Here is a 14,851-nt window from a genome sequence, read left to right on the forward strand (position 1 = left end):
GCAGCCGAAACCGCAAGCTAAAGCTGGTGGCAAACGGCAAAAGCTGTCATTTCTGTCTCCCTGAAAACATTACACTACTTTCAGGGAGTTTGTGTAATGCAGTCTATCGCACGTCAAGTTAACCCTTTATTCACCTTTATGCCACGCCTGTAGCGACGAATTTGCCATTGCACATGATTGGGTTCACGCGCTGCAGGCTGTACGCCCTTGAAAATGCCTCGTCGTGGTACAGATAAACAACAGTTCCATGTATGGAATGCCTTAAGCCCGCACTTCAGAGTGCACTGGATTCCATTGGTATTATAATGATAATATATTTCCGTTAAATTATTATCATAATGTGACATTAGGTAATCGGATACCGGTGAAAAATAAAGGTACTCGTATTATTAATAGTTGGAAAAATATTTTTCGTAATGTATATACTTCGAAGTAGTTATAATATTCAAAGTTATAATAGCATATTCCCGGTTGTGACGTCGGTAAGCCAGGGGATCAACGTAAAAAATAACCTTAAAATTTAATTGATTCGGTTGTGATTTTATAATCAGTCGTCTGCCTGACGTCAGCCCTCCTTGGGAATGCTGTTGTTGTCTATTTGATTCAGGCTATGTGTCCCTTTATCGCCTTGTCCCTTTGTCATCATCTATGGGAGGATATTTACAAAAATGCAGTGGTCCTATTCTAGGGCGGCACCACACACCATTTTAGAACTTACTGATGAGAATAGAAGCAGAAAAAAAACTAATTTGATGTTATTGAACTCTAACATGCTATTAATATATTTTTTTTACAAAACAATATCCTTTAGTTTGATCAATAATAAAAATAAATGAATGAAATTAAATTTACGAGTACCTCGATGATTTAACGATGATGTCGCTATAAAAATTCCAAATCAGTAAATACCAAAATTCCCTATCATACAGAATAAATCCATATTTACAAAAATTACATAATTTAAAAACAATACTTATTCTGACTTCGTAAAAAGAAAATACATAATATAATAGGTAATTTTCTGAATAAATTTATTTAAAAAAAAAACTCATTTTTCATTGCTATCTAATTATGTTCTTTTGGATAGTTACGTGTCGTAATTTAAACATGCGGCCGAAAAAAAAGAGAAGAAATTATAAAATTAGTTATAAAAGTGGTAACAATGGCATTCCGTCTCGATTGGGTGGAATATCCGCAGCGTGACTCATGGGGAAACCGGGAGCCAGTTCTTTCGGATTTGAAACGCCAAATTATTTATAATTTAGGGAAGTCTGCGTTTGTGTGGTTTTGTTAACGACGTGAAGGAAATTTTTTGCCACTTTTTAGGGTTCCGTAGCCAAATGGCAAAAACGGAATCCTTATAGATTGGTCATGTCCGTCCGTATGTCACAACCATTTTTTTTTAAATTATAAGAGCTGTTGAAACTTGGTAAGTAGATGTATTCTGTGAACCGCATTAAGATTTTACACAAAAATAGAAAAAAAAAACGTTAAATTTTGGGGGCCCCATACTAAATTTTTTTTTATCAAACCCATAGGTACCTGTGGGATATCTACGGATAGATAGATCTTCAAAATTGATATTGAGGTTTCTAATATAATTTTTTTCTAAATTGAATAGTTTGCGCGAGAGACACTTCCAAAGTGGTACAATGTGGGTTTCCCCTGTAACTTAGAAATAAGAGAATGATAAAACTCTATAATTATGATTACTATGTAAACTTCTACCGATAATTGGTTTGAGCGAGATCTGGTAAGTAGTTTTATACGTCATAATCGTAAACAGCAATTTATCTTTCATTTAATCAACACAAATATAAAAATATACAAGAACATTAACTTATTTCTTAAAACATCGATCAACAAGATCTTTTATTGTTACTTGCTGCCACGGAACCTGGGCTCCATGGCGTCACAGCCCTGAATACAACCGCGAACCGTGTCAAATAATAATGCAATGAACCTGGGCGCTTAGGAAATTCAATCCCGTGAGAACCAAAGTCAAAAATACCCTGTCCAGAATAGACAAGGGCGTGACAAACAATTCCCGCTAAATTCAGGATTTTAGATTTTACTATTTTCAAAATTACCTACTTAGATTGTGTGACAAGTGTAACAAATAATTTTCATATTATCTTCAGTCTTCTCCAATTCTTACGTGTAATTCAATATTAGCGGAATAAAACAACATACCGTGTAGGGCCGAATCCCATCATTAAATATCGAAAAAAATACAATCAAAGTATTCAAAAGCTGAATAATATTTATGTATCGGCATCCAAATAAATCATCCCAAACTTAATACGATTATTGTCATTATAAGCAGTCTAAAATTCTCACTAACGAACAAAAAATGTCTTCAAAATAATATACTAGCCCACTGCTGTTTTTCTTGTTACAACCATTGAATTAATGGATCGTTATGGATCATAGCGCTGCGCCCACGCGCTAAAATTAATAAAAAAACTTAAAATTCCACATACATGCCACAAACATTTCCATGTTAGGTTCCGTATCAACGCTTTTCAACGTTTATTTGAAACTAGTTGAGCCTTCTGCAACTTGGTTTGCGTGCGCGATTCGATATAAGTAACATTTTCTTTTACATTAGAAATGGTTCAATCAACATTGTTGAAATTAGTGAAGGTAGTTTAAAACATGTGTGCTTTGGGTTAAGTGTTTTGTATTTTTTACAAGTTATAAATTCGATACATTTTGTGTTTGTTGAAAACAAGCCGTCAATTTTTGAAATGTTCTTTACTCATATATTTTAATAAATAAATAAATATATTAGGACAAATCACACAAATTGAGCTAGCCCCAAAGTAAGTTCGAGACTTGTGTTATGGGATACTAACACAACGATACTATATTTTATAATAAATACATATATAGATAAACATCCGAGAACCGGGCCAATCAGAAAAAGATCATTTTCCATCATGACCCGACCGGGGATCGAACCCGGGACCTCACGGTTCAGTGGCAAGAATCTTACCACTGCGCCACCGAGGTCGTCAAACGCTAACTTTTAACGCGCATAAAGATATAAAAATAACCTGATATCGTTTATAAAATATCCAAGGATTCACTATCAATCGTTTTAAATGAAGTTGCAATCGTTAAATAAATCGAATTGTAAAATGTATCGATTTACATATAGAGTAGATAGGGACTGCAGCCTTGCGTCGCGTCTTGCAAGGTAAGTCAACGACTTTCACGCACTCTGTGGCACAATGTGTGATGTTTTATGTCGCTAGTTTAATTTTTTTAATACTATGGCTGCCAGTTTATGTCATTATTAGAAGTCAAAACCAAACTATGCCGAAAAAAATATTGGCATTCTCCATTTGACCACACAATGTTAATTGTTTACTGATAGTCACCAACAAACAGAAAATACGGCGCGATTCTTTTTTACTGCACAAATTTTATAACGGACTAACTCCAATATGAATATGGTGAAAATAGACGTTTCAGAAACGCTGTTCACAAGAAACATATTACAAAATATGAATCATGAAAAGTCGAGTGTCGTCATTCCATACAAGTATCTGAGATCTATATGTGAATATATTGAGTAAATAAGATATATGGACATACAGCTGTTAGGGTTGGTAAACAAACACTCAGACTAAACTTTATGTGTATTGAAGTCTGTGCGACTGCAAATAGTGACAAAATAGACTTTTCGGAAAGGGGGTCGATTCTATATTTTCCGAGAAAGTAATGTCAAAGAATCGTAAGCATGAAATGTAACCCAGGAAAAACGTATCGCTGTCAAAAATGGAACTTGTTTAATTTTTTTTCACTTTTTGGTCAAGTGGTTACCTACTTACTAAAGCAATAAAAAAGCTGAAGCTGTAAATTCAAATTGAGATATTTCCTGGTAATATTAGAGAATTTGACCAATTCAATAGGCACCCAATGGTCGTTCGAATAAAAATATTTAAGGAAATGAAACATTACTGCGAAGACTGACAAAAATCTTTTTCGTCCACAATTGCTGTCCGATCTTTCCGGCTGTATGTCACATCAATACGTACTGACTGATCGCTTTGTTTATCTTCACTAATGTTAATTCATCTCAACTGCGCACTACTCCTGCGCCGATCGCCAACATTAGTATTGTAGTGGCGAATATTTTGCTGGACAGCCGTGGAAAAATACGTGAGTTTTGTTATATTCTTTCACTCTTTTAATATATTTATTATATATCTATATATTTGTTGAAATGTTATCATTTTGTTAGTCACTTAATTTTTTTTGTCATACGAATGTGTGACTAAATTGTCATACGTATGTTAGCAGCCACTCGATAAGAATAATAAAAGAGCTTTACCTTATTATTACCCAAAGAAAAAAAACATTTTATGAAAGCAAACAAAGCCCCTTATCAAATAAGGGCATGTCGTTTTTACTTCTTTTTCGACAAGGTCTGAATGTGTTTACTTTATTTTAGTGGAGTTTATGTATAGTAGACTTAATTAAGTAATTTATTTTTTAAATTCCAATTATGCTTAATATTAATATCTAAACCTTTGGTAAAAATATTTCAAAAATATTTTAATTTACTGACATTTTGACCCTGGAAATTTGGGCACCTTATCGTGTGGTGAAACAAATAACATTAGTATGTATAGATAAATGTAATTTTTGATCCCAGCAGTGGGACTCTAATCTAAATCTATACTATTATTATAAAGAAGTCAGCGTTTGTGAGTTTGTATGTTTGAGGCGGGTAATCTCCGAAACTGCTGAACCGATTTCAAAAATTATTTCACCATTAGAAATGGACATTGTCCATGTTTCCTATAGGCTATATCTTATTTCAAAATTCCCATAGGAGCGAAGCCCTGGGAAACATATAGTGTAACTTATAAAATACAACCGTCCGAAGTATCTGTCGGAGACACGTTTCTTTTTCACAGTTGTATTCCTCATGACTGAGGGTCGTGGTCATTACATGGAATGAAACACACGTAACAACTTTCTTGGCATTATTAATAGAGTGGTTTGCCACTGCCTTCTCCATTTCACACACAAGTTAATAATCAACAAGTGTGCAGGTTTCCTCACGATGTTTTTCCTTCACCGGAAGCAAGTGATGATCTATGAAAACTACTATACATGAGTCAGATTGGTATACGAATGTGGCACGAGTAGGATTCGAACCTGGGACCTTTCGATCCTCAGGCGGGGGTCTTAACCATTTCTATAGGCTATATTCTATACTTCTTCTTCACACGTTTAATTATTGATTGATTCCACCACCACCGCTTCACACGTTTAATTATTGATTGATTCCCAAGTGGACTGTTGGTATAGGTTGGCGGCTGGTACGCTGGTTATATATTTGTATTACTCACAATAATCACAACGTGCTTTAGTTAGCAAACAAAATATTGTTAACTTTTTAAATAGTGCGTCTTGGTAGAAGACTAATTTTACGTTGACGCCTTAAACGGTTTCCTGTCTTACAATTGGTAATGACACAAGGGTAAAAAGTGTTACTATTATCCATGTACCTAATTAGTATACCTACTTTCATAGTGACACGACACCTAGTTGTCAACTTTACAAATTTTTCGTCCAAGGGCGAGCTCTGAGGTCAGCCGAGATATTAAAAACATTTGACACACTTTCAGATATAAACACATTGCATTGCACTAATCGATAGTTATTATCAATTTATCTCTTGCATGTGTTAATTTCTATACTTCGAAATAATTAAGTAATGTTTTATGCGTTAGGTACGCAATTTTAACGAATTCTAATTCAAATTATTAATTCACCTTAGAACATGGTAGGTGATACATAATTGTCACAATTGTAGCTTTAATACATGTTTTGCTTCTATATAGCATGCAAATATAAATTTTTATAAACTACGTTTTATCATTTTATCACATTAACAGACAAATGTCATTTTAATATCAAAATCACATATGCATAATAATAATTAAACTAGTTACAAGTAATTTTTAATAGTATAATTTTTTTGCCAAATTCCTTGATAGGGAGAGATTTTATATCTGCTGGAGGGGCATTAAATATTTTGACGCACATTGCATAACAGCTTTCCAAATATAGAGCTGTTTGCGGAAGTATCGGTATAATTAGTCTGTCTGGATTTCTAGTATTTCTCGGACATCTGTCCCTAGCTTTAACAATTAATTCAGGCTTCAACTTGACAAGCCTACACAGTTCAAGAGTGTACAAGCAGGGTAGAGTAAGAAGACCGAGTTTCCCATCTATAATACACATTATATAAAGTTCCCATGTATAAAGTTGTAAATATATAAATTTATTTATTTGTTACTATCTACTCAACCAATATTCTTGAAATGTCTTCAAATTCAAATCATTTATTCAGAAATTAGACCTTCACAGGCACTTTTTCTCGTCAATCTTTAAATTTATAGTTATTTCTCACAAGCTAGAAACTACTGGCATTTCGGAACGACCACTGCTGAGAAGAAATGCCGAAAGAAACTCATTTGAACAGTGTTGGTCCCTATCATGCCAGATCGGCTTACCTATATTGTTTCTTACAAAAAAATCTTTTTTTTCTTTTCTTTCTAATAATATATAAAAGTACATAATGTACATAGTCAAAAGGTATATCAAAACAGGTTATGATATCGTGATCCGAGTGCTGATTATAATATATATATATATATATATATATATATATATATATATATATATATATATATATATATATATCGATGTGAAACACAATTAACTTACATGAAAATATATGAGAAACGAGATGACCAGTTCCCTCTGGCAGCACCCGTTCACGAGTTGACGCATGGGACAGCCATCGCGTAGCTCAACCATAATAGAGGGAACCTCACGACCCGGCCCACGACGCCACCACCAGATTGACCATGTCTCATTGAAGGACATAGGGTAGGTACCTTTCATCCCAGAAAAACCTATTATTCCCGTGGAATCTGCGAAATCCCTATATTCTGAATGGTTCTAATTCTAAATTGTCTAAATTCTAAGGTGGCGCAAAATGTTAATAAACAAAACTTCGCAATAAAAACACTAGATGGCGCTGTGTGTATTTTTAATGCGCTATGGATATTTTATTCCAAGTATCACAATCATATTTTAATACGAAAATAAAACTTTCCCGAGAGCATTTAAGCAGGGGCAGGGGTAAAAATTTCCACGCCGAGATAGTTTGAGGTTATGCCAAGTGTTTACGTTTTGGCGCGAGTTTATCACTTCAGTGCAAGTTCAGTGCAACGATCACTAGGACATCAGGAATGCATGTTAGTATCCTTTCAGTGAAATGCATTATTGCACATGCGCAAAAGTCGATTCGTTCGCTTTTTTTTTTAAATTTTATGTTGCCACCTAACTCTAACGATTTTACCAATTGTATTCATCATGGAAGTATCTATTTAAAAAAATTCTAATATTCTCTATAACTAGGTAGGTAGGTAAGTACCTAACATTATGGAAGTTACAAAAATAATTTCAAAAGTAAGTAATTATCTTGGCAAACGTATTCAATAAAAGCGATGCTTCACCCTTAAATTGGTGCCGAAATATTTATTTTATCTATGGTGCCGAAGCACGTACATGTGTAGCGGATAATAAATACAATAAACTAAAATACAAACGGTGAGAAAATATAGTTCATTCGCTAGTAAATTATAAACAAAAATATATATTTAACATTATTGTTGACACGTCTGTATTGTAACATAGAAAATTAATTATCATATATTATATAAAAGTGGAAATTAATCCCTTGATTTTGGTAGGTATCTCAAATGCACTTTGAAACGAAGGTGCGCGTGCGTGAAACCTGCGATTGAAACTAACCTCAATATTTGCCGGTTACTTCATGATTTTAGAGGTATTAATCGACTTGTTACTTACGTAAACAAAGTATTTACATTATTTAACAATTTCTTAGATCGTGCAATTTACATTAAACTAGAAATCAATCGAAAGAATTCGTACTTGAAGACCTATTTAAAATGGGAAATGTAGGTATAGGCAGCAATATAATATTATTTATAAAAATGTTTTTTTCACAACACAGAGGAATTGTTATATGTAGATACTTAAGTGTAGAAGTATTGTTTTGACATTCTAAATACATTTACCCGAGACTTAACCTATAACATAGTAAACCAAAAAATATTGAGGTTAGTTTTATAACCTCACATTAAATATCTACGAAAAGAAAGAATCGAACAAAATAGACAGAAAACAGTTGAACTAGATCAGTTATATACATAAAGGTTGTGGATGGTACTTTATATACACTGAAATTAAGAGTTTGGAGCAAGAAATACATTATCAAGAGGGTAAGATCGCCACGTGGGCTCCGACTGGCGTCTCTTAGTTGCCGGCTGCTACTAGGATACCAGAAACTAAAATAGGTATTCATTATCCTATTGCGCAACTCCAACCTATTTTTGGTAAAAAAATTAGGTTTAATTAATTTTAACATCGATTTGTACTTCAACATGATTTGTAACATCGTTCACTCATGTTTTTAGCAAATATTTTTTTCTTTCTTTCTTGTCTATAGAAACCACGTATAAATTTTAAAAAAGAAACAAGCTATTTATACATAAAGAAAATCATTCCATTAAATATTTTGAACATGTTTTACCATAGTGAATAATTATCTATTAAAAATAAAAATAAATATCGGCATTGCTGCTTTTTTGTTAATATGTTTCATAAAAATTTTTAATCACAACACAAAAAAAATCTTATAAGTAGTTACATAGATCCAAATGAAGCAGAATAAGCTTAATACCATTTGATCATCGAAAACACACAATCTGAGTTACATTAGTTAGCGGAAATAATTATTAATGACTTAAGGCGTGCTTATTACAAAATAAAGAAAATAACATACAAGTAAATAAATAACTTATTCATTTGAAACCTATTCAACTATTTTCTGTACACACAGATGTCAATTTCATTCAAGTTTTTGTATCAATTAAAATAATCCACGCCGGGAATATATTGAGGTTATGTGCCACGTGTTTTCCTTTTGGCGCAAGTTCATCACATCAGTGCAAGATGGCCAGGATATCATGAATGCAAGTTGGTATACTTTCACTGAAATGCATTATTGCACATGCGCAAATGTCGCTTTTTTTAAATTTTATGTTGCCACCTAACGTCGACGAGTTTACCAATACACATGTTGATAGTCTGTGTACTCATAGTGGAAGCATCAATGAAAAAAAGTAATATTTTACAATTTAATGTAAAAAGTAGGTACCCTAGTACATAAATTCATTATGAAAGTTAAAAAAATAAACTAAAAATTCGTTAATTTTCTTGGCAAACGTAAGTCAATAAAGGCTATGCTTTCATTCTTGAATAGGTGCCAAAACAGGTATAAAGTTTAGAAGTTTTCAGGGTCAGAGAAAGTTTGTTGTTAATTATTTATAGTGGCGAAGAAATACAATAAAAAGTAAAATAGCGAGTGAATAGTTTATTATCACTACTAAATTATTTACAAAATAATATATTTCATATTATTGTAGGTAAGTATATAATTTTTATCGAATGAGAAATATATTGTTGTAAAATATATCTTATCATTAATAGTCGAACTGATTCCCTTGAATTTGGTAGAAATTTCATATACATTTTGAACCTATGGTGCGCGTGCGTGAAACGTGCGATTAAAACTAACCTCCAAAATTGCCGGCTACTTCTAGAAGTACCTATTGATCAATTCATACTAGCATAAAACAAAGTATTTAAGTGTATTATTTTATGAATACAATAAAACTACATGAGTTTCTTAGATCGTGCAGTTAACATTTAACTAGAAAGCAATATAGTATATAGCAGTAATCTAATATTATTTATAAAAATATTTTTTCACAACATAATTGTTATATGTAGGTAGATACTTAAGTTCGGAAGTGTTTTATTGATATTCCAGATAAAATTACACTAAATACATGCACACTTACTTATAACATACAAAACCCAAAACATTGAGGTTAGTTTTATAACCTTACCTACATAAAATATCGATAAAAAGAAAGAATTCAACAAAATAGACAGAAAACATTTGAACTAAGCGTTAGTTATATACATACAGGTTGTGGACGGTACTTTAGAAATACTGAAATTAAAAGTTTGGGGTAAGAATCCATATCAAAAGGGTAAGATCGCCACGTGGGCTCCGACTGGCATCTTTTAGTTGCCGGCTGCTACTAGGATAGCAGAAATTAAAATGGGTATTCCTTATTCTACAGCGCAACTCCAGCTTGTCTATAGAAACTTTTATTTCCACATATAAATTTAGACCACGTGATTTCTTAAAACCACGTGAGCTCCTCTCTTGTGATGATAAAGTTAGGTTAATTATTACCTAAATTGCATAAAATTTCAAAGACTTTATGAAATACAAACTATTAAATTTAAATCGATCCACTTTTTCGATTTTGGTCATGTTCTTGACCATAGTAAATAATAATGAGCTAATACGTGTAACTAGGTAATAAACATTATTAAAATCCTGAAATTAAAACTTTAGACCAAGAAAAACATTTAAAGTTAATTGCCACATGAAGATCCAAACAACTTCTTACGGATGCTGGACGTGACTAGGTTATCAGAAATAAATATCGGTGTTCAATATCCTATTGCGCAACTCCCATTAAATACTAGTATGAAATTTAGTGTCCAAAGCAAAGCCACATGGCTTTTTGAAACTACTTGTAGAAACAAACATACACATTTTGCATGTATATATTTCTTAATGTAGGTATAGGCAGCAACATAATATTATTTATAAAAATGTTATTTTCACAACACAGAGGAATTGTTATATGTAGATACATAAGTGTAGAAGTATTGTTTTGACATTCTAATTACATTTACCCGAGACTTAACCTATAACATAGTAAACCAAAAAATATTGAGGTTAGTTTTATAACCTCACATTAAATATCTACGAAAAGAAAGAATCGAACAAAATAGACAGAAAACAGTTGAACTAGATCAGTTATATACATAAAGGTTGTGGATGGTACTTTATAAACACTAAAATTAAGAGTTTGGAGCAAGAAATATATTATCAAGAGGGTAAGATCGCCACGTGGGCTCCGACTGGCGTCTCTTAGTTGCCGGCTGCTACTAGGATAGCAGAAACTAAAATAGGTATTCATTATCCTATTGCGCAACTCCAACCTATTTACGGTAAAAAATTTAGGTTTAATTAATTTTATCTATGACGCATGAAAGCGTCCCTTATAGGATCACTTCGTTGTCCGTCTGTCTGTCCGTCCGTCCGTCCATCTTTTTTCAGGAATGCGTAGAGGTATCAAGTTGATATTTAGCCCAAATACCCAGGTCTACTCTCTCTTCAGCTGGGCAGCAAAAAATCAAACTTATTAAAGCGTTAAAGCGATCAAAAAATATTATTATATATGCGATTTCACAAGAGAATTAGAACCTATAGGGTACCTACTTCCCGTAGACCAGGAATCATGAAATTTGGCATAAAGTTGGGGCATACCGTACTGGGTATAGGAAAAAATCTGAAAATTGGTAATTTATAGTTTTAGTACTTTTTTAGATCGCGCTATGGAGATTTTTTAGCAACTTGATAATTTAACAAAGTATTTTGATGGTTTTCAAACGGACATTTTTTTTTTCTCGATGTGGTATACTAATTTTGCTCCCGTGTCCCGATTCCGATATTAGAAAATTTTGATTTCGATTAGTCTATGCACTTACTTAATAATAATCGTTTGAAACTTTGAAGTTTTTTTTCATGTTTATACTTCGTTTCGACCATTCACTTATTATTAAATAAAGTAAATAAATCCTCTTCTTTCTGATTTTTCAAATTTACAAAACGATGTCCACTGAAAAATGTCTTTCTTCACGAGACACGCGACGCAGCGCTATATAGACGGAGTTGTGTGTAAAAATGTAATATGTCAATTTAATAAGAATTTGTTAAGATCTCCACGTGGTGGGGATAAAACGACACCCACGCAGTAGGTAACGACCGTGACTAGGGAACCAGAAATTGATGTTGGTTCATCAATTTCATTGCGCAACTCAGACTTGGCTATAGGAAGTACTTACCTGACTACATATTTATTTGACACGTGGTTTCCGTTTATTAAATCGACTAAAACTGACTGGTATTAACAAAATCCATGGATAACCCCACATGTATTCTATCTTGTGTATATTTTTACAAATTACCTGCACCATATGTAAATATAGGTAATGAAATTATTAAAATCTGAAATTTATGAAGGAATTATTCTTTTGTCGGTATTACGTATGTATGTAAAATGTTAACACTGAGGAACACATATTAAACAATATTCGATTATTCAGTTGAATAGTCGAATATTGTTTAATGAGTCTACTCATAGTAGACGACGAAGACTATTCAGTCTCAGTCTCAACTCTAGAACTTGAAAGAAAGTAAGAAAGAAAAATGATTATTTGGTACTTATAACAAACTTATATCTAATTTTACAGGACATTCTATCTGGCCATATTAATGTACATCAAAAAGGCCTCCCCTCAGCATAAGGTTACATCTTGTGCCACTCGAAAAACCTTTCACTCAATAAATCACATGCATTATGGAGAGGTTACTTTATGAGCTCACTTATGTGATTCAATATTAAAAGAAGGCAGTGCGGACTAAATAGAAAGCAAACAGTCGAATTAAGCAAATAATTGATGCCGTGTTTTTCAAAATGCTTAAATTAATCCTATAGACTGAGAAATTTTAGCCAATATATTAAGATCACCACGTGGGGCTCAAACTAACCTCTCGCAGTTACCGGTATTCACTAGAGTACCAGAAATATACAGGTGTATATTATTCCATTGCGCAAGTCACATTGATTTGATGCGTACTCTATAAACAACATTATATTATATATTTTATATGGCATCTGTTTAGTGTATCTATTAAATATTTATTATCTACACTATATGAAAAATACTATATACCTAATCAAATCTCATCAGTTTTCTCATAAACTATTTATTAACATTCAGGAAGTTCTCTTTATTAAATATTTTTGCAACAACGAAAAATGCATCGTCGAGAATGACTGCAGTATCAACTCAAAATCTTTTACAAAAACATTTCAATTTTACTCAGGAATTCACTAAGACAAGTGCATTCTTAAGTACAATTACAGGTTATTTTAACTTCACATTAGTTATTATGTACTAAAGAAGTGTTACAAAATAGAAAGAAATCATTGATTGAAGAAAGAAATCGATTGATGAATGTTTATCAAGACGTTCAGACCACCAACATCCTTGATAATACGTGATGATCAAACTAACCTATCTTAGTAGCCGGCAGTTACTAAGTTATAAGAAATATATAACAGTGTTCATATTTCTATTGCGCAACTCGCGATTGATTATAGAAAGTAAGTACATTTTTTTTTTACATTCAATTGTAATTACGTAGGTACACAGACTTTATAGAATTCATATTAATTATTACTAAAATGGAACAAAAAGTATCATGTTGTTCAGATTTTTTAAACAAGCTAAAGTTAGACCTGAAAAATTTGACGATGGCATAAATTAACTTCTTTTTAGGTTACTTTTCTAACCTTCTTTTGGTTTTTAGTCAAAAAATGAATTAAACAGTTGAAGTTAATATTGATATTTTTTGTGTATGGTTCTTACTTCAAAATTGCTTAGACGAACACTCTGAACCAACAAATTCTTATCAAATTGTTAAGATCGCCACGTGGGGATGGAATTAACCCCACTTAGTACTCGCCGTGACTAGGTTACCAGAAATAGATGCTGGTTTCATTATTTCATTGCGCAACTCAGACTTGGTTATAGGAAATAACTAAATATTTATTTGGGACGTGATTTTGTAAAAAAACGAACGGAGATGCCTTTGTTGAATCGAACAAAACTGACTAGTTTTTACAAAATCCATAATGACCGTCATGCACCATCCATTCTATCTTGTGTATATTTTTAGAAATTTACCTACACTATTTTCAAAATGCAATATAATTAAATTGTTAAAATATTCCAATGTAGGAACGCCATTAAGAAATTCTTCCTTGGTCAGTACTATTAGTTTTTGATATATTTTTACAACACATATATTTTTTAAATTATTTTTACAACACCGAGGAAGTCATAGTAGACAATAAAAATATCAACTCTCAATTCTCACTCCAAAAACATTTCAAACAAAAATTGCACTCAAAGAGAGGTTACTTTTATAACCTCACTTATGTGATACAATATCAAAAGAAAGAAGTGCTACTTACAAAATGGAAAGAAAACAGTCGAAATAAACGAGTAATTGACGCTGTGTTTTTGAAAATGCTGAAATTAGTCCTATAGACCAAGAAATTTTAACCATATATTAAGATCACCACGTGGGACTCAAACAAACAACTCGCAGATACCGGTAGATACCAGGTTATCAGAAATTTGCAGGTGTACATTATTCCATTGCGCAAGTCACATTGATTTGAGTCGTAGTCTACAATCAACATCATATTATATACACATAACCATGATAAAGAATACGTTTTACGCTAAGGTATGACTCTACCGTGACGTCACGTTAGAATTATTGATTTTTTTCGCTGGTGTATAATATCTTCGAATAGTAATCACAATAAAAAACCTATCATCTACCGTACTGCAGTAGACAACGCTTGTGCCTATGTCTAGTGTTTTTTAAATATTACCTAACTACACCATATAGAATATAAAACCTATAGAATCAAATCGCTAATATTTGTCAATATTGGCAATTACAACAACATTACAGTTACTGTAACGATACTATTCTACTCTC

General features: G+C 32.5%; 1 protein-coding gene across 3 annotated transcripts in view; it reads left to right on the plus strand.

Annotated features, from left to right (window-relative positions):
* The window catches only part of LOC128683102 (tyrosine-protein phosphatase corkscrew-like), a 62,436-nt gene that overhangs the window by 19,206 nt on the left and 28,379 nt on the right, over positions 1-14,851 (plus strand). The window contains exon 1 of one of the 3 annotated variants that reach the window (XM_053768353.1): positions 4,086-4,170. The exons of the other annotated variants lie outside the window; for them this stretch is intronic. The gene's annotated coding sequence lies outside the window, so the exon portion shown is untranslated. Of the gene's footprint in view, positions 1-4,085; positions 4,171-14,851 lie in introns of those variants that run through there. 3 annotated transcript variants of the gene reach the window in all.

The sequence above is a fragment of the Plodia interpunctella genome, chromosome Z (genome assembly GCF_027563975.2).
Source record: "Plodia interpunctella isolate USDA-ARS_2022_Savannah chromosome Z, ilPloInte3.2, whole genome shotgun sequence".
NCBI lineage: Eukaryota > Metazoa > Arthropoda > Insecta > Lepidoptera > Pyralidae > Plodia > Plodia interpunctella.